The sequence below is a fragment of the Bos indicus genome, chromosome 27 (assembly GCF_029378745.1).
Source record: "Bos indicus isolate NIAB-ARS_2022 breed Sahiwal x Tharparkar chromosome 27, NIAB-ARS_B.indTharparkar_mat_pri_1.0, whole genome shotgun sequence".
Classification (NCBI taxonomy): Eukaryota; Metazoa; Chordata; class Mammalia; order Artiodactyla; family Bovidae; genus Bos; species Bos indicus.
Genome location: NC_091786.1, coordinates 17264317 through 17290490, shown reverse-complemented (window position 1 = coordinate 17290490; position 26174 = coordinate 17264317). Strand labels below are relative to the sequence as shown.

General features: G+C 38.6%; 1 long non-coding RNA gene across 4 annotated transcripts in view; it reads left to right on the top strand.

The window, feature by feature from the left end:
* LOC139180227 (uncharacterized) overlaps window positions 1-26174 on the top strand; it is a 478513-nt gene that overhangs the window by 242470 nt on the left and 209869 nt on the right. For all 4 annotated transcript variants that reach the window (XR_011564557.1, XR_011564556.1, XR_011564555.1 and 1 more), the window contains 3 exons: window positions 4435-4547; window positions 5248-5321; window positions 6499-6543. This is a non-coding gene — a long non-coding RNA (uncharacterized lncRNA). The remainder of the gene's footprint in view (window positions 1-4434; window positions 4548-5247; window positions 5322-6498; window positions 6544-26174) is intronic.

Below are 26174 nucleotides of genomic sequence, written 5' to 3'. Positions count from 1 at the left end.
GTTTGCATCAGCTGGCCAAAGTATTGGAGCCCCCTGACCAGGGATGAAACCCATGTTCCCTGTTGTGGAAGCGTGTAGTCTTAACCACTGGACTGCCAGGGAAGTCTCAACAGCATTTTGGGCTTATATTCCTGAAGAGGTATATTTAAATAGTTTTCTAGAAGTAAAATCAAAAAGGTTTAAAACCTAAATGTCATTGTTTTTCCTTGTTATTATCTATTAATCCCTCAATGCCCAACTCACGTGTATCATTTTCCACCAAGAAGCCTGCACCACCCCAGTCAAAATTTTTGTTTCCTGAAGGCCTTGCATTGCTGTTCAGTTTCCAGCCATATGTGGTGACATATTATTATTTAATTAATACATATATGTTAGAGGCCAACAATGAGTCAAGTTGGGAGTATAGATAAATAACACAGAAGAGACAAAAGTGTAACTATTAACATTTATCTTAACTCTACTTTTACAATTTAAATGGCTTATCTTTAATATACATTTACAGAGGTCTGTGGAAAACTTTACAATTTCCCTATTACATTTTGCAATGAAACAAATCCCACAACTAAATTTCAAATGTTTTAAACATGAAAATTAGAATCTAACATTCTCATGATTAATTTTTTTTTCTGAATCAGATTTATTTCAGTCTAACAATTGCTGTCCATTCTAAAGGAGATCAGTCCTGGAATTTCTTTGGAAGGAATGATGCTAAAGCTGAACCTCCAGTACTTTGGCCACCTCATGCAAAGAGTTGACTCATTGGAAAAGACCCTGATGCTGGGAGGGATTGGGGGCAGGAGGAGAAGGGGACGACAGAGGATGAGATGGCTGGATGGCATCACTGACTAAATGGACGTGAGTCTGAGTGAACTCTGGGAGTTGGTGATGGACAGGGAAGCCTGGTGTGCTGTGATTCGTGGGGTTGCAAAGAATCAGACAGGACTGAGTGACTGAACTGAACTGAACTGAAGTGACCACTAGATCTTCCTTTAGTGTGAGTTACCAGTTAATTGAGAACTGTTTTGAATTTCTTTAATAATTAAAAAAATGGTGATGTCAGTATTGAATTATAAAATTAAGATAAAGAGATAAAGAGACCCAGGGATATTATGACCAAAACTGAAGTTAACGGATACAGCTGACCGGGTTTCAGCATTTTCTCTGGAACTTGTTCTCATGATAAAAGAAATGTGTTTTCATAGCATCATCATAGACAAAGTCCAGTGAAAATGTTTTGTAATCAACCATCTTATAATGGAATAAATGTTGATCTGATTTATGAATTTATGGATTACTTAAGCATAGACTTCAACATTTTGTCATCAGGTTTTAAATGAAATTTATATATTAAGTTGCAGTCATTCTAGAATATTAGAGGATATTAATAATTGACTTCCTCAGAATGAAGATTTGTGGGCAAATCCAGCATATTTGCATCAATCTATCAAACTAGGGCTTCCCTGGTGGCTCAGATGTTAAAGAATCTTCCTGGAATGCAGGAGACTTGGGTTCAATCCCTGGATTGGAAAGATCCTCTGGAGAAGGAAATGGCTCTCCACTTCAGTATTCTTGCCTAGGCAAGAACAAAAATATACAAATTTTAGTTTTTTTTTCTCCACAAATCTAAGGGTGAATAATAATTGAAAAGTCACTTTGAAAAAAAAATATATTTTTGGCTGTGCTGGGTCTTCTTTGCTGCTCGCGGGCTTTCTCTAGTTTCAGTGAGTCGGGGCTAGTCTCTTGGTGCAGAGCTTGCACTTAAGGAACTACTCAGTTCCCCACGGCACATGGAATCTTCCCTTACTGGGGTTGAACCCGTGTCCCCTACATTAGCAGGCAGATTCTTAACCACAGGATTACCACAGAAGTCCCTGAAGAGTCCTTTTTGATGCCTATTTCTTGGCAAGAAACAGTCCTTTAAAAAAGTTGTATGTGGGTATGTTCATGTTATCACAAAAGCAGTTTACTTTTTGATACGCTTGCAAAGATTGCTGCTGCTGCTGCTGCTGCTGCTGCTAAGTCGCTTCAGTCATGTCCAACTCTGTGTGACCCCATAGATGGCAGCCCACTAGGCTCCGCCATCCCTCGGATTCTCCAGGGAAGAACACTGGAGTGGGTTGCATTCCCTTTTCCAATGCATGAAAGTGAAAAGTGAAAGTGAAGTCCCTCAGTCATGTCCGACTCTTCGTGACCCCATGGACTGCAGCCTACCAGGCTCCTCCGTCCATGGGACTTTCCACGCAAGAGTATTGGAGTGGGGTGCCATCTGGGCACTTCTGAAATTCACTTTTCCCAAAACGATAAAAGACGTTTTATCTAAATATGTAATGTTTTTATGATCACAATTTTGATTATTATTGGCAAAATAATACCAGAAATTTTCATTAGCAAAGTAATACATATACCTGTGTGTGAACAGCTTTAACACACAGGCAGCATCCTCTGTAGAGTCTGAAATGCCTACAGTCGTAGCTGCCCTGTTACAATAGGCTGAGAAAGAAGACAAGCGTCTGCATTGTGCAATGTGGTTACAGAAATATTTAACAAGTGGAAACAAAGCATGGTCTAGGGGCTTCTTCAGTTGCCTTTCAAAGTGATATCGATACGGAATCTTACTGGTTTTATCATCTACCGTGAGTGTCCCTGGTGCTCAGATGGTGAAGAACCTGCCTGCAGTGCAGGAGACCCAGGTTCAATCTCTGGGTTAGGAAGATCCCCCTGGAGAAGGGAATTGCTACCCATTCCGTATTCTTGCCTGGAGAATTTCATGGACAGAGGAGCCTCACAGGCCACAGGCCATGGAGTCACAGAGTCGGGCATGACTGAGCGACTGACAGTTTCACTTTCATGGGTAATTAAACCTTTCTCTTCCAGCAGAAGCTGGAAAAGGAGTGGTCTAAACCAGAATGCTTAATTGTGTCTCTCTCCCAGGAAAGGTCTGAGCCAGAAACTTAGAGAAATAAGGAAATTCTGCTCCAGCCTCCTGTTTCTCATCAGTATGTTAAGTGATGCATTCCATTTTCAGCCATGAATTGTGAAGGTTAGAATACTGAGGAGAGCGAGGCAGGTCTGACCCAGGCATCATTCCTGCTCCTCCTGATAGACCTTCCACATGTTTGCTTTCATCGTTTAGATTGAATGGCTGAACATCAATCATGCCCACATTCAAATGTAAATATGAAAGCATATTCCAGAGTAAAATATAAAATGGATTTTGGTCCTTTTGGTGAGTTAAATTATCTGCTCGATTGCTTCCATCCATTAGTGGGGATAATAGAGAACTGACTGAACATCTTTTCTATACAGGAACAATTGAATTAGGCTTTCTATCTACAAAAGTGACTATCACAATTACTGAATGTGTTTAATGCCACTATAAATCTTTCCTGAAAGTAGAGAAAGAAGAAATAATAACTCTTTGAGATATTCAATGGCTGGGAAAAGGGAAATTAAATACCACAATTATTCAAAATTATAAGTAAAAGCAACTCATGGGCTGCCCAAACTCTGGGAACCACAGTATCGCGTTATTAAGTAAACACAGATTGGAGTTTCCTTCATAATAGTCTAGACACCACACCAGACCTTAGCTCCTAAATATTTATGAAAAATTTTCTAAGAAAGCAAGATGGATATAGTCTAGACAAACAGTTCTTTACACAGATTCTCTTCTAGAAAACACTCATAGTATATTCTCAAAAGGCCATCTTTTTAGTGGGAGCTATAGAGAGCTCCTATAAACCAATAGAGGCATAGTGTTCCCATGCTTCTTAGGGGCATTTTTGTTTGTATGATGAAAGACCATGCCGTATCAACACACATAATTGTACTTGGAGACCATCCTTTGCCAAAAGAAAAGCTGTGTAAAATTGAAAATTAATTATAGTTTCAGTTTAGCCTTCTCTGTCTCTCCTTGTCTGTCTCTTGCTTTCTCACCACAGCCTAAGACTGTACTTAGTATCTGTGTTAAAAATACTGCAAATATAAAGACATGGAGAAGACTTAAGTATTTCTCCCACATCTCTAGATTAATATTTAAAACATAGCAAACTAAGTAGTAAATTAAAGATGCCATGGAAAAAGTCTCCAAGAGCTTGACTTCTGCAGTCTTACAGAAGGAGTTTTTTATAGATGATTGACCCCACACCTAGTTTTAGCCACTCGGGGCTCATGGAGAGTAATCCGTTCGAGTTGTTTGGTGTCACACAACTAGATGATAGAAGAGCCTGGCCTGGAAAAAAGTCTGGACCCATCAATAAAATTTATTTCAAGGAGGATATAAAAAACTGGGAAAACGAATGCCTTGAGCTAAGCCTACTTACTCCATTTTGTTGTTTAATGTGGTTTTTACCATTGCATTTTGTTGCTGTCTTGAGTCTATTTATGCATATATAAATTTGCTTTATCTGCCTTGGCTTTGTATTGTCTTTTTAGTTTGTTGAACTCACGTGTGATAAGGAACATGCTATTTGCTAATGCAAGAAACCTCCGGATATCCCGTATAGGATGCTGTCAGTAAAAGCTCCCTGGAATGTGATGTTCCAAAGGTCAGGGTTGCCTTTTGTTCATATTTATATCCTAGCCACTAGCCATATTGGTTATTTAAATGCACATTTAAATTAATTTAAATTGAATAGGTAGGATTCACTTTCTCCATTGCACTAGCTGCATTTCGAGTGCCCAACAGCTTGAAATAATTCCATTGCTCAAGTGTAATCACTGGTCGCTACCAAGTAAGGAATATCAGCAGCAGCATAGAAGTTCTCTCAGTGCTGGAGGGCTTCCCTGGTGGCTCAGCTGATAAAGAATCCGCCTGCAGTGCAGGCGACCCAGGTTCGATTGCTTGGTGGGGAAGATCCCCTGGAGAAGGGAATGGTGACCCACTCCAGTATTCTTGCCTAGAGAATTCCATGGACAGACCATGGGTCACAAAGAGCCAGAAATGACTGAGTGACTAACACTTACTTACTTAGTGCTGGTGGCAATGAGTACTACAAAGACAAACAGAATATTCGGGAGAGATTGGATGGGGGTACATATAGAGAGAGACAGTTGACAACTAGGTTAAGTGGATGGGTAAGGAGGGAGGGAGGAAGAGAAGGAGGGTAAAAGAATGAGAGAAGATGAAAGGGAGATAACTAGCTGATATTCTGAAATATTTTAGATAGGTTCTGTTGCTGGGTAATTCGGTAAGAAGTTCGCTCATCACCACCTTTCTGAGGCTTATAAAATGTCTCTGATCCACAGGATACAGAGTGGAGAAGCCGTGACTTACTATAGGCACCCTGTCACTTCAATTAATACAGCATGCCCACCTCGAGGTAGGTGCTTTGAAGCAGAGTAAGAAATAGCAGCTTTCAAATTCTTTAAGCATAAAGAAGACAAAAGATGCAGTAATGATAATTTAGGACGTGAGCCTCTGGCATTCATATTATGGCATAGGGATGCAAAAACGATAAAAATGTCTGTGTACCTGTGGTTTAAGTCCATATTTATAACTTTTCCTTGAAGATTATGTACTGCATTCTCATTGTTCCCATCATTTTCTTCTTGTTTTAAAATCATGTTATTGTATTATTGATAAAATTAATTTTAATATCTTACAAGCCATTTAGCAGAGCCAATAACATCTGCTAAGTATCACACATTACCAATGAGGATTATGATCCTTGTCTAATGACTACACGCAAGACCTTTTTTCCTGAGAAACATATAAAATGAAAAAAAAAATTTTAATGAAACTTATTAGGTTACATAATCCTTTCCCAGAGTTGAATAGTTCTCCAAAGAATAGTCTCAGTGTTTCTTTCTCAGCCCAGTTGGAAATGGCCCATATAATGGAATGACTGTCTTGCTCCCTCGGGAAGTGACAATATGTAGAATTCTGAATCAGAAACATCAGATTCCTGTGCAGAGTGAGGTTTTCCCATCCTATAATAAGAAAGAACATAAACTTCCCCTCAGTGATAACACAGAAAAAGCTTTTATTAAATATTCTCATAAATCTACCTTGACTTTTTGCTTTTGTCTTAAAAATTTTAATTCTTAAACATTCTGAATAATTGTTATTCAGAATGTTGGCTTCCCTAGTGGCTCAGACAGTAAGGATTCCGCCTGCAATGTAGGAAACCCAGGTTCGATCCCTGGGTCAGGACTATCCCTGGAGAAGGAAATGGCAAACCACTCCAGTATTCTTGCCTGCAAAATCCCATGAACAGAGGAACCTGCTGGGCTACAGTCCATGGGGTTGCACAGAGTCAGACATAACGGTGCAACTAACAATTCAGAATATAAATCATTCTGATGGGAAAGTACCTTACCTTTTCTTCAAGAATGATAATACTCACATGAAAATACAGCCAATTTCAGATAAAAGTTTTCATTTAGATATGTCAGTATACTGAAATATTTTAAAAACTCAATGATATGAACCATGAGGCAAATTATACCAGTATTAGTGGAGTACCATCTGGACATAACATCCATTTCTCTTCACAGCAAAGGATGCTCTCAATCCAAGGAAATATTCCAATGGATCTCTCTGTAAGTAGGAAAGTTTTATTTTCGTTTTCATTCCACATGTTCTTTTCTGTATGGGTTATATGTAAAAAAGTTTTTTAATACAATTATTCAATTAAAAAGTGTAATATTTTACTATGCTACTATATGCTAATTATGGAGATGTAGGAATGAATAAGAAAGTTAGAGTTTATGATTTAGCGGAGCTTAGAATTTAGTTGTGACATAAACATCCAACACAAACTTACATGAATGTTTATTTTGTCAAAATTACAACAATAATATCATATGCATATAAACACATATGTATATATGTATTTAGTGAAAGGCAATCATTGATTGCAAGGAGAATATAAAATAGGTGGACCTTATCAGGCTGGGAGGTCAGAGGGGGGCCTCCCTTTCAAGTAGCATTTGCTGGGTAAGTATTTCCATGTGAAAAACTAAGGAAGAACCTTACAAGAAGAGGGAACAGAATGTGGGAAAGAGTCTAGAATGTTCTGGAAATGAAAAATGTATATGCCTAGGATGAAAAAGAAAGTGCTAGACTTTGTGGCTGGAGAGAGAAGCAGAGGCTGGCAAAGAGATTATTGCAGAGGAAGAGAAGCTGGAGGGGAGGAGGAGGGAATGAGAGTGGTACTGCGGAGCGTGGAGCTTCTGAGAGGTTCCGGGAGATGAGGACTCCAAGGTGCCCTGAGGAAGATGGCAAGTGACCTCAGCAAATGCCAGCTTGGTGTAGAGTGTGACTGTGGTGAGCCATCATGAGAGAAGCTAGGAGTAGATGGGCGCTGAAGAGGAGGAGACGGAAACTGTAATTAATGCTTTCAGAAAAGTTGGCTTTGAAAAGTGGAGAGAGAACTACGCTTGCAGGCATTTGCTTTGTTCTTATTTTTAAGAATGGCAAATACTAAATTAGATTTCAGTGCTGGTGGGAAAAGGTCCAGCAGATAGGGAAAAGATAGATTTAAGAAAAAATGAAAGAGAGGGGATAATTCCTAGCATAAGAAAATTACAGAAAGAATTACATTTTAGATAGTTATATTTCTTTCAAATATGATACACATATATCTGGAAAATATTCTACTCTGTGCTTTATTATGGAAATTCTCTTTGTAGTTATCTTTCCAAATTTAACTAATTTATTTAATTTTAATATTTAATCATCTGGCATTAAATTGTTTACTATGCATTATCCTGAAACTATTCACAATGCTCATTACTAATAATAGCTTATATTAACTTAGCATTCCCTTATTACTAACAAATTTCTAGGTCATATCATTGCTCATATAACTAATGAAATTTTGGTTTAATTGGGCATTCTCAACAGTATGTATCTATTCTTAGATGGAACCTTGTTCTTGGGACTAAAAGAACTTACATTATGCAATGGAATGAATCTCTTGATCCTTTGAATGGAGAGAGGAAAATACAGAATAATGGAGAGGGATTTGGGAAGATGGCAGCTCAATTCAGCCACCGCTTGTGGTTGCTGGGACCAGCTAAGAAGAGGTCTGGTAGCAGAGAGCAAGTAGCCAAGGGCTCCCTCTGGGCCTATGGGTACAGGGTTAGAGCAGACTCTTCTCTTTTGGGAGCTAAAAGAAATCCAGAGGAACAGTGTCTAAGACCTCTGGGTGGCCATCCTAGTGAGAGATTGGCAAAAAACTTTTCTGACCCATAAAAGCAAAAATGGCATCTGATCATTTGACTGTCTAATCATTGACTCAGGAAGGTCATGATGATCTATCAAAAATATGAAAAAGTCACAAGACCTGAATAGAGTCTCAGAATTCTCTCCACCTTTAATATCAGACGATGTGAACCTTTGAATCTGGAATATTAAAGCCTCCCCACTATCAAATGTACGCCCCCCATGGCTCAGATGCTAATGAATCTGCCTGCAATATAGGAGGCCCAGATTTGATCTCTGAGTTGGGAAGGGAATGGCTACCCACTCCAGTATTCTTGCCTGGAAAATCTCATGGACAAAGGAGCCTGGCGGGCTACAGTTCATGAGATTGCAAAGAGTCAGACACGATTGAGTGACTGACTCTACTGCTACCACTGAATGAATTGTTATATATCAGAAATCAATATCTAGAATGTATAATTTTAAAATATTTTATTGACAATGGAAGGAGGAAGAGGGTGTAGGGCAGGGGAAAGAGGAGGGATGAAAAACTTAACCTTTATGAACAGTATTATAAACTTGGTTGAACTGTATTAAAGAAGAACCAAACATAGGGAAAGGTAAAAATATTTTGGATAGGAAATCTCTGCAGAATATTTTGGAAGTAAGCATTGATTTTATACAGATCCTGTGACCCTGCAGTTCTGTTCCCACATGCACAGGCCAGAGGAAGTCTGATATGTAAATACACGAAGAGACATCATCATCATCATTACTGTCATGACAATTCATGTTTACTGAGTATTTATGTATGTGTGTACATGCACGCTCAGCCATGTCCAGCTCTTTGCGACCCGTAGACTGTAGTCCACTGGGCTCTTCTGTCCATGGAATTTTCCAGGTAAGAATGCTGGCGTCGGTTGCCATTTCCTTCTCCAATTTATGTACAGGTACACCCATAAGCATATTATATGTAGTAGCTCCTTTATTACATTGCACCATTTGAAAATGCTGATGTTTGACTATTTTTGACCTACAAAAATCACAGTTACATATGCCTCAGGCTAATATTCTTTTTAATATTTCTATGAAGTAGTCAGCATTATCTTCATTTTAAAATGGGAAGCTGAGGCCCAGAGAGACTAAATAACTTTGCCAAGTTTGCTTAGCTACTGAATGGATAGCCATACATCAAATTCACAAAACCTGACACTGGAATCCATGCCCAAACCTGCGGTGCGGTACCACCTCTCAACCTGGAAAGAATGTTCACAGCAGCACACCTCAGGATAGCAATAGGCTGAAAACAATATTAAAGTCCCTTAACAAGGGAACAGATAAATAACTAGTTGTGTATTCGTAGAATACGAAGTACCCAAAATGAATAAACTAGAGTTCCTCATCTCCACGTTAAGTGGAAAAAAGCGTTTCCATGAAGGTTAAAAACATTTAAGATAGTGTTATATTTTGTTGAGGGACAAAGATGTATATGACACACAGATTCTTCCCGACAAATGAGAAGCCCCAGGCTAGGGTAATGGTTAATGCATGTGTAGAGGATGTCACTGGGGGAAGGATGAGGAAGAAATGTCAGCTGTATTGATAATATTTTAGTTTTAGTGAACTGGTTGGGTACATGAATGCTTATGGTCTCATTCTTAAGGCAACTCTGCAGTCAGAGAGAGAGAGAGAAATACCCACAAAAAGATATTCTCAGAGAATGTTATGAGGAATGAAAAACTTGATAAGAGTGGGGGCAGTAAAAAAAAGACAGCATTAAACATTTCAAAGATGTACACAGGGAGTACGATATGATCTCATGTATGTAAAATTAATCTGTATTTACTTGCATGTTCACAAGAGGAGCATGAAGTAGAGAGGCCAAGATCTTAACAGAGATTGTGCCAGTGTGATAACATTTCAAAGTGACTTTTACAGTTTTCTTACAATTTTGTACAATTTTCAAGTATTTTGCACTTATTTATATGCAGTCAGAAAAAGTTACAGCATTGTAGACAGAGAGGCTTGAGAAAGCTAGGTGGGAAGATGGACTCAAACTTTCAGTAAGGCAGATAAATGCTGGCTTCTCTTTCATTTAGGCTTCCCTGGTAGTTCAGATGGTAAAGAATCTACCTGCAAGGTGGGAGACCCAGGTTCGATCCCTGGGTTGGGAAGATCCCCCGGAGAAGGGAATGGCAACCCACTCCAGTATTCTTGCCTAGAGAATTCCACGGACTGAGGGGCCTGGCTGGGTGCAGTCCATTGGATCATAAAGAGTCAGACACGACTGAATGACTAACACTTATACTAAACTTATCTCCCTCATTTAGAAGTGATAGACAGTATTTCCCACCAAGATCACTCATCTGGTTCAAATTCCATGTCTTATGGGACACCATCTAATTAATTAGCTAACGATCTCCCTAGGAATGTTTGGGCTAGGGATCTATCTTCTTCTACGGTGTGCTTATATCTTTGACAGGCATGGGAGCTTTTTATTTTCCTTTTTTTACAATTTCTATTTTTCATTAGAGGATAATTTACAATGTTGTGATGGTTTATGCCATACGTCAGCATGAATCAGCTGTAAGTATACATATGTCCCCTCCCTCTTGATCCCTTCTACCTCCGCCCCCATCCCAACCCTCCAGGTCATCACAAAGCACTGGCTTTGCGCTCCCTGAGAACCAAAAGGGAGCAGTAGCATCGAAACGTGTGCACTACCATATGTAAAATAGACAGCCAGTGGGAATTTGCTATATGAAGCAGGGAACCCAAAGCCCGTTTTTTTAAACTGGAATGGTTGGGGGGTGGGGAAGGGAGAAGCAGCTTAGGGGTCCAGGAGGAAGGGAGAATTTTAAATTCAGAGTTACAAATACATAGATTTTTGGAAGGATAAATAACGTTAGGGATGAATTATATAGGAGGAGAGCACCGGGTGAGGGATTTGAAGTTCTAAGTGGGGCTAGAATGAGGTTCTATCCTTCCCTCATGGGAAAGGGGTCTACTCCATACACGCCCCTTGAACTGCCTTGGACTGCCCTAGAGAAGACCAGAACCTGGCCAGTCTCTTTTTCATGAAGTTGAGATGAGCACAGAAACAGAACTATCTCCTTGCCCAGATGGTAAGGTACGAGATGTGTTAGAGAGGAAGCCATTCTTTCTACCTTGCCTGGAACCTGATGATTCTTTGTCACCATAGGGACAGGGCTTCGCCAGCATATGGAGTCAGCATCTTGCAGGGTCAGTGCATTTCTCAAGAAGGGCAGATGAGAGGTAAACTTCCCCAGATGAATTCCCAGGGAGCCAGAGCAAAGTGGCCAGTAAAGTGGAAGGGAGATTTGGTCTCCTGCTGACAGATGAGGTTGTGAGCAATTGCTTTGAGAACTTTTAAAGATGACTGGAAGACTTGGGGGAGCAAATTTCTAATAACAGGAAGATGGTTGGTTGGTTCATAAAAAAAGAATGTGTATCATTGTGTACGCAAAAATAGATCATGGTTAGAAGTACCAATATGGGTTACCCTTATTTGGCTAAATTTGTAACTAGGTATTGTCTACTGAAGAATGTTAGCAGTGCTTTTTAGTATTGTGAGGATTACTCTTCACAATGTTAAAAAGTTAGGAGAATTGTCTTAGTTTAACTGTTTTTTAAAATCATGAAATGAGTGAAAGAATAATAGCGTGAGAGACGATAAGAGCCAGAGTGAGAGACAGATAAAGACATGGAGAAAGAAAGAACATTAGTTACACATAGAAGCAGACGGGGTGAGGAAGAAAAATGAAGATCCATAATAGCTCTTCAATCTGTCTTTATAGAAGTAAACAATCATTAATAGTGAAAACACAGAGCTGAAACTTTAGAGCTGAAAGGAGGCTTAGTTTTCATAAATTCCAGAAAGCTCATTATACTGATTAGGAAACACAGTCTAAAGACTTCCTTAGAAGAAGAGTCTCAGACTGAACAGATTTCTGTTGAATGTCATGTATTAACTTAAGGCTTAATATATGTATTGTTAGCATTTTCCAAATTGGGTTTTCAGCAAATTAGTAGCAAATGAATCATCCATAATTACCGGAGTTGAATTAAAGGAGAGTATTTTCCTACTTAAAAGGTAGGCTGGGGTCAATTTTATGGCAGTGTTATTTATGTTTATGTGTAAAGACATCTGGTGGCCTGAAAATTCCATTTCCATTTCCAAGCCTTTTATATTTTCCACAAGTTGAAATTCCTGGTTCCTGCTAAATTCATTAGAATTGTTATATAGGTGAAAGGAAAGGATATAATAGAAATGGTAAGTGAAAACCTGTCATGAAGTCACTTTTGTGACCCCGTGGACTATGTATAGCCCGCTGGGCTCCTCTGTCCATGGGATTCTCCAGGCAAAAACAGTGGAGTGGGTTGCCATGCCCTCCTCCAGGGGATCTTCCCAAATCAGGGTTCGAACCCAGGTCTGCTGAAGTGGCAGGAGGATTCTTTACCACTGAGCCACCAGGGAAGCAGGGTATTAGAATTCAAAGGAAGGTGGAATAACAGAGCAGACTGAGGGGAATATGGATGAGAAGAATTATCCTCATCTTCAGAATGGAGAAGCTAAGGCACAAAGTTAAATGAGACAGTGACATGTGCGCCACAGGTGGATGGGAAATGCTGTCTTAGAGTAGTTTTAATTTGCTTTTCTCTGGTTGCTAACGAGTTTGAAAGTGTTTTCCTCTGTGAGGCATCCATTGTGCTTCCTTTATTGAGAAACCCCTTATCTTTTGCCAATTGCTGCATTATTTGTCATTTAAAAAAATTCATTTGTAAGAATCCTTTATATGCTCTTCATACCAAACCTTTGTTGGTTTTGTGTTTTGCAAACACATGCTTGCTATTTGAGGCATGTGCCTTCACTTTTTAAAGGTTTCTTTTCATGACCAGAAGTTCTTTACTTTAACATAGTGTAATTATCAGTCTTTATTTTATGGTTGCCTTTTATGTCCTTTTCAATATCCTATCCGGAGATATTTTTTTATTGTCTTTCAAAAGCTTGTGCTTTTGCCTGAAATATATAATTCTTTAATCTACCTTAAAGTTACACATGGAGAGAATATGAAGTAGAAATATAATTTTTATTATTTTGTATCTACAACTAAATGTGCTCATACCATTTCTGAACAGTCTGTCCTTTACCATTGTACTACAAGCCCCATTTCATGAAGGATCAGATTTCTAAATGTGAGAGTTTATTCCTGTAGTTTCCATTCTCCTTTCTTGCGTCTTATTTGTCTATCTCTAGACAAATATCATGCTATCTTAATTACCTTTGCTTCACAATAAGGTTCAATATATCTGATAATAGGGCTTCCCTGTTGGCTCAGATGGTAAAGAATCTGCCTACAATGCAGGAGACCTGGGTTCTATCCCTGGGTTGGAAAGATCCCCTGGAGAAGGAAATGGCAATCCAGCATTCTTGCTTGGAGAATTACATGGACAGGGGAGCCTGGAGGGCTCTACAGACCATGGAGTCTCAAAGGGTTGAACACGACTGAGCAACCTTCACTTCACTTCACTATCTGATAATAAACCCCTACCTTCCTTGGCCCTTTACTACATAAATTTTAGAATCAGCTTGTCTGATTATAGGTAAAAAATTTTTGTGTCATTATATTGAATTTGTAGATAAATTTGGGGGGAATGGACATTTTTATGATGTTGAGTCCTTAAAATTTAGATATAGTTTCTAATGGGAAAGACATTATTTTCCTAGGCCAACAGGCATGATTTTTTTTAATATTAAAATTAATTTATATCTGAAGTTAAACTTAGTAAAACTGAATTTTAAACAGAATGAACATTTATAAAAATCTGAAACTCCTCTAATTCTAGAAGCCAAGGAGCAGTTTACAAAACTGAGACACATTTTACAAAGCATTCCTTACCTGAGACCCTTGTCCTTTTAAAATTCACTGAGTTATAAGAAGAGAGAATCAGCTTTTATAATTTTAAGGAGCTTAATTCATCTGGTTTAAGTTCACTGATACTAAGCTGATATAAAAGCTGTTTCTTCTAGGCTGCTAGAAGTCTGTCTTTTCAGTTGAATTTTAATTCCGGTATGGAATTGCTTTTTTTTTAAGCTACATTTTTCTGAAAATGCATATATTTTGAGCAACAATTTCCTCCAAACATCCTCTTATTTATGCGTTTCTGATTTTGTGCATTCCTCTCATGGTGAGATGAACAAGCAGCTGAACTTAAAAGGGTCAAAACTTCAGAAGCCCTTTTTCTTGAAATGCAGGGCCCGAGTTCACTTACAGAGTCAAAACTGGTCCAGAGTTCTTACTTTCATCGTTCATGTGTTTCCATAAGCAAAGCTTCCTATTCCCTAAATCCCATAGTCGGAAAGCAGCTCTTCCAGCCTGGCTAAATATGGGGTATGTCAGCCAGTCTCCCTCTTCATCTGGGTGGGTGGTACCTTGAGAGTGTTAGTTGACCCTACCCTTGGCACTGACGTCAGACCTGTCACTGGTTCAGATGCCACCTGAACTCATGAGATGCTTCATCTCTTCTTCCATGGAAGTGACTTCAGTCATTGGGAGAAACAGAAAACTACTTATTATGTGAAACTTTTGGATCCATAGGCGTGTGGGGAGTTTTGAAGAAGACCGAGATCTCATGGCTAGGGATCCATGGCAGTAGAAGGAGACAAAGGAAAACTGCCAGTGGAATCCTCTTAGGGGGATGTAGCTAAGAGAAAATTGGTTTTACTTACACTTGGTAGATGCAGAAAAAATATTTGTTGATAACAGCCAATCTTCAAAACTGTATTTCTACCAAAAACCAATTCAGAATTCTCAGAAAACCATTGAAAGACATAGTGATATAGAGGAAATTGAGTTTTACTTCTTAAAGCAAGTTTTCTCTATCTCTTTGATTGTCCCCATCAATTTTAGATTTGGATTTGCAGCAATAGATTTGTGGAGGCTCATTTTTTTTTCCTTCCTGACTCTATGGCTACAATTTATTCAACAAGTCTGCACCTTGGGTTATGACTGTATGGATCTGCCAACTAGATTTCCCTAGGGTGAAGTAGCTAGATCTGAAAACTTTTATCTTGTAATGCACTCAAGCTTTTGCTAAGAAGTATCATTATTTACTGAAGTAGTAAATATAAAATGCTAACTATATTAAATTATTTGCCCCCAAATGGGTAGAACATAGAAAAAAGTTAAACACACATTTCTATTTAAGTTCATTATATCTTAGGCAGTGGATGTGAAGTTATTTCCGTTACTGTTAATCCAACCCTGTCTTTTCTTAATCATTAAAGGAAAAGATTTTCTTTTTTTTCCTCTTCAGGCATCAACAATTCCAGAGGCCTAAACTATCATAATACTTTCTGGCTATTTCAAATAGCCAAATCACAAATCTTTCTTACTTCAAGTAGTTTAGATTTTATAGGAATTTAATGATATTTAATGGATTTCTTAGGCTTATCCAGAAGATGATTTTGGTTTGTCCAGTTGGCACTCTCAGCACTGGTATATTCTCTTTACCCTGTCTCCACAAAAGGACCTCCCTTCCCTCCTCCTTACTTTTTTTGCATTGGTTATCTGCTTCCTTTCATTTTGGAATAAAACTGGAACATTTAATAGGTAGATAAATGCAATTTTGTTGTTTTGATTACAATCAGCAGGGTTATTTTTTTCCCCTGATGCCTATACTACCATGTCACTTACTCTAATTCAGGGCTAAGGCCTTTTATATGCTATAGTTCAATAATTAAGATTATGAAACAGCCAGCCTAGGAGATTAATAACACATATTTAAACTTACTTCTTAATGGGGCTTTGCATTTTTCTCTCTCTGGCCGTCATAAAATTCAATCAGATAGAACATTTTAAATGTTATATTCAGGACTTTTCCTCTGTTCTCTCATTTTGATCCTCACTTGATATGTCTGTTTTTCTTATTTCCTTCGTTGAACAGAAACAGTAGCTAACTTCTCTGTAGTTCAGAAAATATTAATGGCACTTTTTAAAGGTTAAATGATAGCCATATAGGGTTATAAATTGTAGGTTAAAGTGTATGATCAGTTGCTAAAATAGAAAATACAATTTGGGGCTTTTTAGTTGTAGAAAAACAATTACATATAAACCACTATGATTTCTATTAAAAAAAAAAAACATTTTCTATCACAAATCAAAGGCACAAAACCATAATATGTCAGCATTAGCAGTATTTTGGCAAAAATGCACTTTTTCAAAGTCTAAAGCTTGCATTGCTTTTAAATGATAATGAAGTGGCTCTTAGGCACAGTAAGAAACCCTCTTCAGATGGTCTATAGCTTTAGAAATGCTTTAAAGCATCAATATTCTCTGCAGAAGTCTGATCTTTTAAAATTGCAAATTGGAAAGGCATAACAAATGTCTTCCTGATGGTCAAGTTTTAGGAAAATTAAAAATGTGGAGATTAGCATATGATAGTACAAATCCAGGAATGGTTGTTTTTAATCCTTCTGTTCCATACACAGGTTTTAGAAGTTAGAAATTACAACACTTTGATTAACAAATAACGTTATAAGGTAGATATGTATCTTTTTCACAGGGAGATGTTGTGAAATTAAGAACCAGAAATCTTTGTAAGTCTAGCTTAGTGCTAAGCATGCTGTTTGGTCTCAAAAATCAAGAGATAATTAATATTTTGCAGTCTGTTGTTACTGTTTGTTTTCTCCTCACTTATTGCATAGTTCTTTTTAAATAAGCAGAATCATCTGAGTCTAGAATCTCTTCCTACCCATTTAGAACTCCAACATTTATGTGTCACTCAAGTAATTTATGGATGCAGGAGCCAACATGTGTCTTCACGTGACCGATTTTCTTTCTTAGGGCAACTGGGCAAAATTGGAAGTTAGGTTATTTGTCTTTGGTGTTTTAGCCTGGATGCCTGGAAAGCATCATGCTGCCTCCCAACCCCCACCTCCATTTGCTCCTCTGACCTCAGGAAAGGCTCTCCCCCTCCCCAATCCTCACCAGAGTATGCCCGGTGCTGATAGACAAAGGAAAATTTTTGATGTCTTTGAAATATCAGACTCTTTATTCCACTATTGTTCAAGATAAACTTTGGGTGGCCTTACTATTTCTCAAGATATACTTGCCAGTTCTGGGACAATTTCCAGACCTGGTGTATTTCTGACTCTCTGGAGACCAAATATTCTGGTTTCTTTGGGACTATCCCAACACAATTATTAATAGTGCCTCTTGCAGAATCAGAAGTTTCTGTTTGAACAATAAAGTATATGGCTGCCTTAGCTATAGATCAATACTTAATTTCAATTTCTGTAAAAGAACAAGTAAGTTGAGGCCTGGAAAGAGAATATTGGTTTTAATGATTCAACACTTTGCTGGTATTTGAGAAAGCAGATTAATTGGGGATTTGGGGGCTTGAACTGAAATGAAATGAGTTGAAAAGTGAGTGAGATGCAAGGAAAGGATCATACCTGGAGAGGAAGGTAGGTTCTTTCACAATTAAATCAAGTCACATTGTACATTTCCATAATAACCCATATCATTGCTCTCAATCATAGCCTACCAGCAGCTCAATTATTTTTCTTTGTCGAATCTCCTATCTCATTGTCAGTCCCCTCCATATCTATTCAGGCTCTACACTAGAAGCTACAGAATCTTGCTTCATTTTTCTTTCCCACAAAATTACTGTTTTGTTTCTGTCTCTTCCAATTCTGTCATAAGTTCTGAGTCAGAGACTCTCATTGGTTTTGCCACTGCTAGGGGTGTTGTCATAACCTTCTAACTAACTAGTTTCCATGTGTGTTCAGTCACTCAGTTGTGTCTGACTCTCCACAACCCCATGGACTGTAGCACGCCAAGCTTCCCTATCTTTCAGTACCTCCTGGAGCTTGCTCAAACTCATGTCCCTTGAGTCAATGGTCCCATACAACCATCTCATCCTCTGCCGCCCCCCTTCTCCTTTGGCCTTCAATCTTTCTTAGCATCAGGACTTTTTCCAGTCAGTTGGCTGTTCGCATCGGGTGACCAAAGTATTGGAGTTTCAGCTTCAGCATCAGTCCTTCCAATGAATATTCAGGACTGATTTCCTTTAGGATTGACTGGTTTGATCTCCTTGCAGTCCAAGGGACTTTCTAGAGCCTTTTCCAGCACCACAGTTTGAAAGCATCCATTCTTTGGTGCTTTTAATTTGTCTTCCATGCTATTGACTGTTATTTCCTGGAAAAATATGTATCATGTCCTAACCTGCTTTAAAACTTCTGTGTGCTTACTGTTGCCAATAAAGTAAAGATCTAGCTGCTTAATAGGGTATAAAAGAGCTTTCAAAATCTGGTTTCAAAGTCCATTTTCAATTGTAGCCATTCCCATCTCCAAGTTCTTGTCCTGCTCTGCACTAAACTGAAACTCAGGCCATGCTAAAGTCTGTTAGTTCCTACAGACACCTTCTCTCTGTTTCTTTGCCAGAATGTCCTCTTCTTTCTCATTGCACTCCCATCTTTCTATGCTTCATGTATGTCCAGATAGGCTTCAAGACCCAACTCAAATATTATCTTCACTCTGAAGCTTTTTCCAACTCTTTTTTAAAGCAGAAGTTCGTGTTACCTGTGCACTTTAAAAATGCTTCTATTCTAATGCTGACAATGAAGGCCCTGATTGGTGACTGTCTTACTTTTCTGTTATCAAACTTCTGAGGGTAGCAACAAAGTTTTGTGTGTTTCTGTATGGACAGAACTTAAGAAATTCTAGTACATGATTAGACCTCATTCTGTATTTGTTAATGAAGATTAAGACTCATCATACATTTCACCTGGAGTTCTTTGTATCTACTTTCTACCTCTATTGAAAACCACATATTCACTTTTTTATTTTATATGGACTCTAGTTCCCTTCAGTCTTATCAGTATGTCTTTTTGTTTCTCAAACTTAAGAAGTTGCGGAGTCCCAAGATAATCTCAAGGATTCTACTGATCCCAGTTGGAAGAATATAACATAAATTAATCTAAATATTTTAGATGATCATTTATCACTATGTGATAATATACAACAATATCTGTGGTGGGTACTGAAATTTCATAGCAATATACAACCAGAAGATGGTCCTCTAGATGATTGAGAAAATGCTCATATTAATTTTCAAAGAATTTTGTCAAAATTAAAATATAAGATAAAAATTACTCAGATCCCTAGCAGATCTCCCAAGGCTATTTTGAGAATCACTGCACTGTGGAGAGTTCCCTTCTACTCCTGTGCACTGCCAGTTTATTATTCAGAGAACACAGCAAGGGTCACCAAGTAGATACTATGGATATTTGCCTGCAGAGGGAATGTATCCCATCCTCCCAGTCACAGCTCACCAAAGAAGAAACACAGTTTGAGGAATAGAAATAAGAAGAGAGAGTGAGTGGAGAGGAGGCAAGAACAGGTGAAGGAAGGGGGCCCACAGAAGTAGACAGGGAACTGGCCTGGCTCTGCACAGAGGCTGGGCACATGTCCTGCTTGATGGATTTGTCAGGGACACAGCGCACCGTGGTCTGCCTTGAGCCACCTGCTCTGATGTGTCTACACCTTGCTGCTTAGTCAGAAATTGTACTGTTCAACATTAAGAGTCTATTTCTTGCTTTAGATGGAAATGTCATCTCTAGAAATTCTCTGTAAAAAGATTCCTATTTTACAGGAAAAATTAAAAAAGACCAAGCATTCTGGTTAATTTACTACAGTGGTTTGTTAGTTTAGATTGACTCCCTTTTAGCCAGCTACAGTCTTCCGAGGTACAAGGAATTGAAGCTGTGACTCATAACAGTAACAACAACAAACATAATAATGCATCACATTTTCTAAAAGCCTAAGTGCCAGGGAATGTTCTATATTTTACATATGTGAAATCATCTAGTCTGTAAAAATAACTCTGTGATTAGGTGCTATTATAACTCTCGTTTTGGAGACGGAGGAACTGCCAAGAATCACATCTACTGATTCTGCCATTATGTTCATCCAGTCTCTTTTCAACAGAACCCTTGGTCATGAAGAAGACTAAAGATAAGGACAGGCTGCCTTGGAAGAAGCACATCTGTACAGTTGTAAATTCTGAGCATATACCTTATGATCAGTTTGACCAAAATAAACATTCATGCAATTTTAAATATACATTTATTAAGCTCAAACTTAGAGGCACTGGGCTAGGGGCTGAGACTAGACAGATGCAATAGAAATAATACTTGAGAAATATATGTGCAAACCCCTTGTATATGAAGAGCAATGTATCTTCAAGGAGCAATGTTTCAAGCAAAAGGCTTTCACTCTGTCCCTCAAGCTTCTAGTCTATGATTTCCACCCCATCAAGGAATTTACTAAGCAAAAGCATTTTCACTTCAAAATAGCTTCTTTCTATTTCTTCGTTCTGAAGACTGAAACTCTTCTGATTGCTTGCATTTCGATGGAATTGACCAGAGAAGGTTGCCGTGCACTTAGATAACACTTACATTTGTCCATTCAAAAAATTTTCTTGAGCACCTATCTGCCAGGCTTTGCTCAGTGCGATGTAGATAGCAGTGAGCAAGACAGAAATGGTTCTGAGTCTCATGGAGTTTGCTGTATAACATGTGCTTTGGTGGGCTACCACTAAGCAAAAAACATCTGCCATAAATCAACAAAGTTATTAATTCCGACTTCTAGCCGTAAGGTGGCACACCTCCAGTGATTTATTGTGCAGGAACTGCCCTTGCTATGCATGTTCCTGCAAAGTCTCATTAGGACCTTTAAACTAAAAATATCTGATCCAACTAAATTTTGGAAAAGGAAACTATTATTTGAAGAATTCATTTTCAGCAGCTGAGTGCCTCAGGAAGTTAGTAATGCCCAATGGAGCTTTATGCTTCTGGTCTTCTCATTTGAAAGCAGCAGAGGTTGGAACAGTTCTTAGTTATTAACATCTAATGGCTGTTTTGTGACTTCTCAAGTGCATTGGACTCCTCCTCCCAAGTCCCAGGGAATGGAAAGATACTTATTTGAATTTAATTAACTCAGAGGAGAGTCAGCCTAAAGGATAATGATTGAATATACTTAGTACTGAATGTTCCTACATCTTCCCTAAAACTTAATGATGGATTTGTTGGGCTGCTAATTGCCAGGAATATATGGAATAGAAGCCCTGTGGAGAAGTAAAGCCAAAGTCAGGAAGTATCTGTCACCACCATTCTCCCTCTGCCATTAAGTTTTAGTCTCACCTCTGTCTGTATCCGTCTTAACACAGAATCCCCTTTGCAGAAGTTACCCCTTATGTTCCAGATAGAAGCTCCCTGAAATGTAGAAAAGAAGGACAATGAATGAGACTTCGAATCTGTGCTTTTTCTTAGAGGCGACTTCTCAGTCTGTCTTTCTCTTCTAAATGTCTGTAACACACATGTTACTTTGCTAATTGAAAAGATACTTCCATTTTTATAAGTCTTGAGTAACTTCCTTTTTGATCACTCAAATTCATATCTAGGTTAATGAGATGCTGTACATAAATTCCATGTTGTTTTGTAGATACTATCAAAAGCTGTCATAGTAATTTGTTCACAGATTTATTCATTCTCAAATATTTATTGCAGATACGCTGTGTGTCAGGCATTGTGTGACAAAGCGCAGGCATACCAGTGAACAAAGGGAAAGGGAATTCGCTCAGTCGTATCCGACTCTTTGCGACCCCATGGACTGCAGTCCACCAGGCTCCTCTGTCCATGGGATTTTCCAGGCAAGAGTACTAGAGTGGGGTGCCATTGCCTTCTCCAGGAGATCTTCCTGACCCAGGGATTGAACCCGGGTCTCCCGCATTGCAGGCAGACGCTTTACCATCTGAGCCACCAGGGAAGATTTCAGTGAACAGTGAACAAGAGAGATATAATTATTACTCTTATGAGTTTACAAACTCACACATGTATTTATTTACTCGCCTATTTAACTAGTATGTCTCATATGCTAGATCCCGTTTAAGGGACCTGGGAAGATTCCAAAATAAATAAGAAAACATTCTAAGGAACAAATGCAGGAACATTCTAAGGAACAAATTATGGGGATAAATTTTACTTCAGTTTATACAAAAGGTGTTCAGGTTGATTGCTGGTGCTGTTAAACAGGTTAGAAGATGAAGGAGAAGAACTAGCTTCAGAGCAGGTTTAGGGGAGACAAAACAGCAAAAATAGTGGAAGGATAAGGAAGCCACAGAGTTTGATTTGAGATGATATATCCACGTGTGTCCTTTTCTACTCAAATGAGAGACCATGAGCTTCTCCAATCTCAAGAAAGAACTGATGTCTTCATTAATGCATATGTTAGATATTATTTATTTTTTATTCTAAATCTTGTTCCCAAAGGAGTTTTAGTAGCTTAAAATGCCATGTAGAATAAAGTAAGATAAAATAAAAATGAGAATACAAGGGATGTGGCAGGCATTTCTTGTCTTTGGAGAAAATCTTTCTCCCAAATTAAAAACCATTCTTTTCTGCTACATGTATCTCTGGAGCTTCCTGGATCTCATCCTATCTAAAGTCTGATTGTTTAACTTTTTCTTTGTTTCTGTGATCTAGTCCAGACCTTACAAATTTTTTTTTTTTCTTCCTTAAATCGGTTAGATTTTGGCTTTTCTGGTTTCAACCATAGAATACCTGATTTTAAAGAAGTTCCTAAAGGTGGTTGTTGTTCTTCAGTTGCTAAGTCGTGTCCAACTCTTTGTGACCCCATGGACTGCAACACACCAGGCCTCCCTGTCCTTCACTGTCTCCCTGAGCTTGCTCAAACTCATGTCCATTGAGTCAGTGATGTCATTCAACCATCTCATCTTATGTCACCCCCTTTTCCTCTTGCCTTCAATATTTCCTAGCATCAGGGTCTTTTCCAGTGAGTCGGCTCTTCTCATCAGGTGGCCAAAGTATTGGAGCTTCAGCAGCAGTTCTTCCATTGAATACTCAGGATTGATTTCCTTTACAATTGACTGGTTTGATCTCCTTACTGTCCAGGGGACTCCCAAGAGTCTTCTCCAGAACCAGTTTGAAAATCCATTCTTTGCTGCTCAGCCTTATTTATTGTCCAGTTCCCATATTCATACATGACTATTGGAAAAACCATAGCTTTGACTATATGGACCTTTGTCAGCAAAGTGACATCTCTACTTTTTAATACACTGTCTAGGTTTGTCATAGCTTTTCTTCCAAGGAGCAAGTATGTTTTAATTTCATGGCTGCAGTCAACATCTACAGTGATTTTGGAGCCCAAGAAAATAAAGTCTGTTGCTGATTCTATTGTTTCCCCATCTACTGCCATGAAGTGATGGGACCGGATGCCATGATCTTAGTTTTTTGAGTGTTGTGTTTTAGGCCAACTTTTTCACTGTCCTCTCTCATCTTCATCAAGAGGTTCTTTAGTTCCTCTTCACTTGCTGCCATAGGGTGGTGTCATCTACATATCTGAGATTGTTGATATGTCTCCCAGCAATCTTGAATCCAGTTTGTGAGTCATCCAGCCCAGCGTTTCTCATGATGTACTCTGCGTATAAGTTAAATAAGCAGGGTGACAATATACAACCTTGACGTACTCCTTTCCTAATTTTGAACAAGTCCATGGTTCCATGGCCAGTTCTAACTGTTGCTTCTTGTCCTACTACAGGTTTATCAGGAGGCAGGTGATGTGGTCTGGTATTCCCATCTCTTTAAGAATATTCCACAGTTTGTTGTGATCCACAAAATCAAAGCTTTAGCATAGTCAATGAAGCAGAAGCAGATGTTTTTTGGAATTCCCTTGCTCTTTCTGTGATCCAGTGTATGTTTAGATTTGACCTCTGGTTCCTCTGCCTTTTCTAAATCCAGCTTGTACATCTGGAATTTCTCTGTTCATGTACTGCTGATGCCTAGATTGAAGGATTTTGAGCATAATCTTGCTAGCATGTGAAATGAGGGCAATTGTATTTGAACTTTCTTTGCGTTGGCTTTTCTTTGAATTCGAATCAAAACTAACATTTTCCAGTCCTGTGGCCACTGCTGAGTTTCCCAAATTTGCTGGCATAATGAGTGCAGCACTTTAATAGCATCATCTTTTAGGATTTTAAATAGCTCAGCTGGAATTCCATCACTTCCACTAGCTTTGGTTGTAGTAATGCTTCATAAGGCCCACTTGACTTCACAGTCCAGGATGTCTGGCTCTGGGTGAGTGACCATACCAACACGGTTATCTGGGTTGTGAAGATCCTTTTTGTACAGCTCTTCTGTGCATTCTTGCCACCTCTTCTTAATCTCCTCTGCTTCTGTTAGGTCCATACCATTTTTGTCCTTTATTGTGCCGGTCTTTGCATGAAATGTTCCCTTGGTATCTCTAATTTTCTTAAAGAGAACTCTAGTCTTTCCCGTTCTATTGTTTTCTTCTATTTCTTTGCATTGTTCATTTAGGAAGGCTTTCTTATCTCTTTTGCTGTTTTCTGGAACTCTGCATTCACTTGGATGTATCTTTCCCATTCTTCTTTGCCTTTCACTTCGTTTCTCAGCTATTTGTAAGGCCTCCTCAGACAACTGCTTTGCCTTCTTGCATTTCTTTTTCTTGGGGGTGGTTTTGGTCACCATCTCCTGTACAATGTTACAGACCTCCGTCCATGGTCCTTTAGTCACTCTGTCTACCAGGTCCTGTCCCTTGAATCTGTTCATCAGCTCCACTGTATAACCATAAGGGATTTGGTTTAGGTCATACCTGAATGGCCTAGTGGTTTTCCCTACTTTCTTCAATTTGACCCTGAATTTTGCATTAAGGAGACAATGATCTGAGCCACAGTCAGCTCCAGGTCTTGTTTTTGCTGACTGTATAGAGATTTTCCATCTACAGCTGCAAAGGATTAATCAATCTGATTTCAGAACTGGCCGTCTGGTGATGTCCATGTGTAGAATCATCTTGTGTTGTCTGCTATGACCAGTGTGTCCTCTTGGCAAAACTTATTAGCCTTTGCCCTGCTTCAATTTGTATTCCAAGGCTAAACTTGCCTGTTACTCCAGGTATCTCTTGACTTCCTACTTTTGCATTCCAGTCCCCTGTGATAAAAAGGACATCTTTTTTTGGTATTAGTTCTGGGAGGTCTTGTAGGTCTTCACAGAATCATTCAGCTTCATCTTCTTCAGCATTAGTGGTTGGAGCATAGATATAGAAGTAAGATCTTGCAAATCACAGAATTGTGTCATCAGGTGAGCTGAAGTAACATGAAGCTTAGTGAGACCCCTCTCCCTGGTCCAGCAGTTGAAACACTGTGATATTGTAGCAAAGTGATTGGTTAACTAATTTCCTTGGAAATCAGTTCACATACTTCCTAGATAGAAATTAATAATATAGAAAAATATAGAAAAAATATAGAAAAAAAATATAGAAAAATAACAGAATTTTGGCATGTGTTGACTAATTTGCAAAGGTTCTATGAAAAGAGGCTAGTTTTACTTTAGTTAAAACTAAATTGTATAAAAGCATGAAGAAAAAGAAAAAAAGTCCCTCCAAGCATCTCCTGATAAGGATTTTTACCATAAAAAGCCTAGACTAAAATGAAGCCTGAGGACAAGGGGCAGGTCACTTTGGACTTCTCACTTGAGGTTTATGTTCTAATGTCCTGGTAGAGATCCAAATGAGCCCCGTAAGTTGGGTCAGCCCCAGATGGAGAATCCTGTCTATTGCCATCTCAGATGTGACTTGACATCACATTGTCACATTGTCTCTTCCAGAGAGAATTGGAAAAAGACAGGCTGGCTAACCAAGAGGCTCTTTCTCCTGAGAGGGCTCCAGTTCTTACTTGCTTTGGACCGCCTACTATTCTGTTGTGTTCATTCACCTCCTTTTCAAAACAAGAGGAAAGGTTTGTTTTGTTCTGTAATTATGCTTTTTTTTTAATTTCCACCACTGTATATTATATATATTAGGGATAGTTAAATATATAATTTTCATATATTTAAATATATCATTTAACCATAGGTTGGTCCACCAATAAAAGCTAATCTGGACTTGACCTAGAGAAATTCCTATCA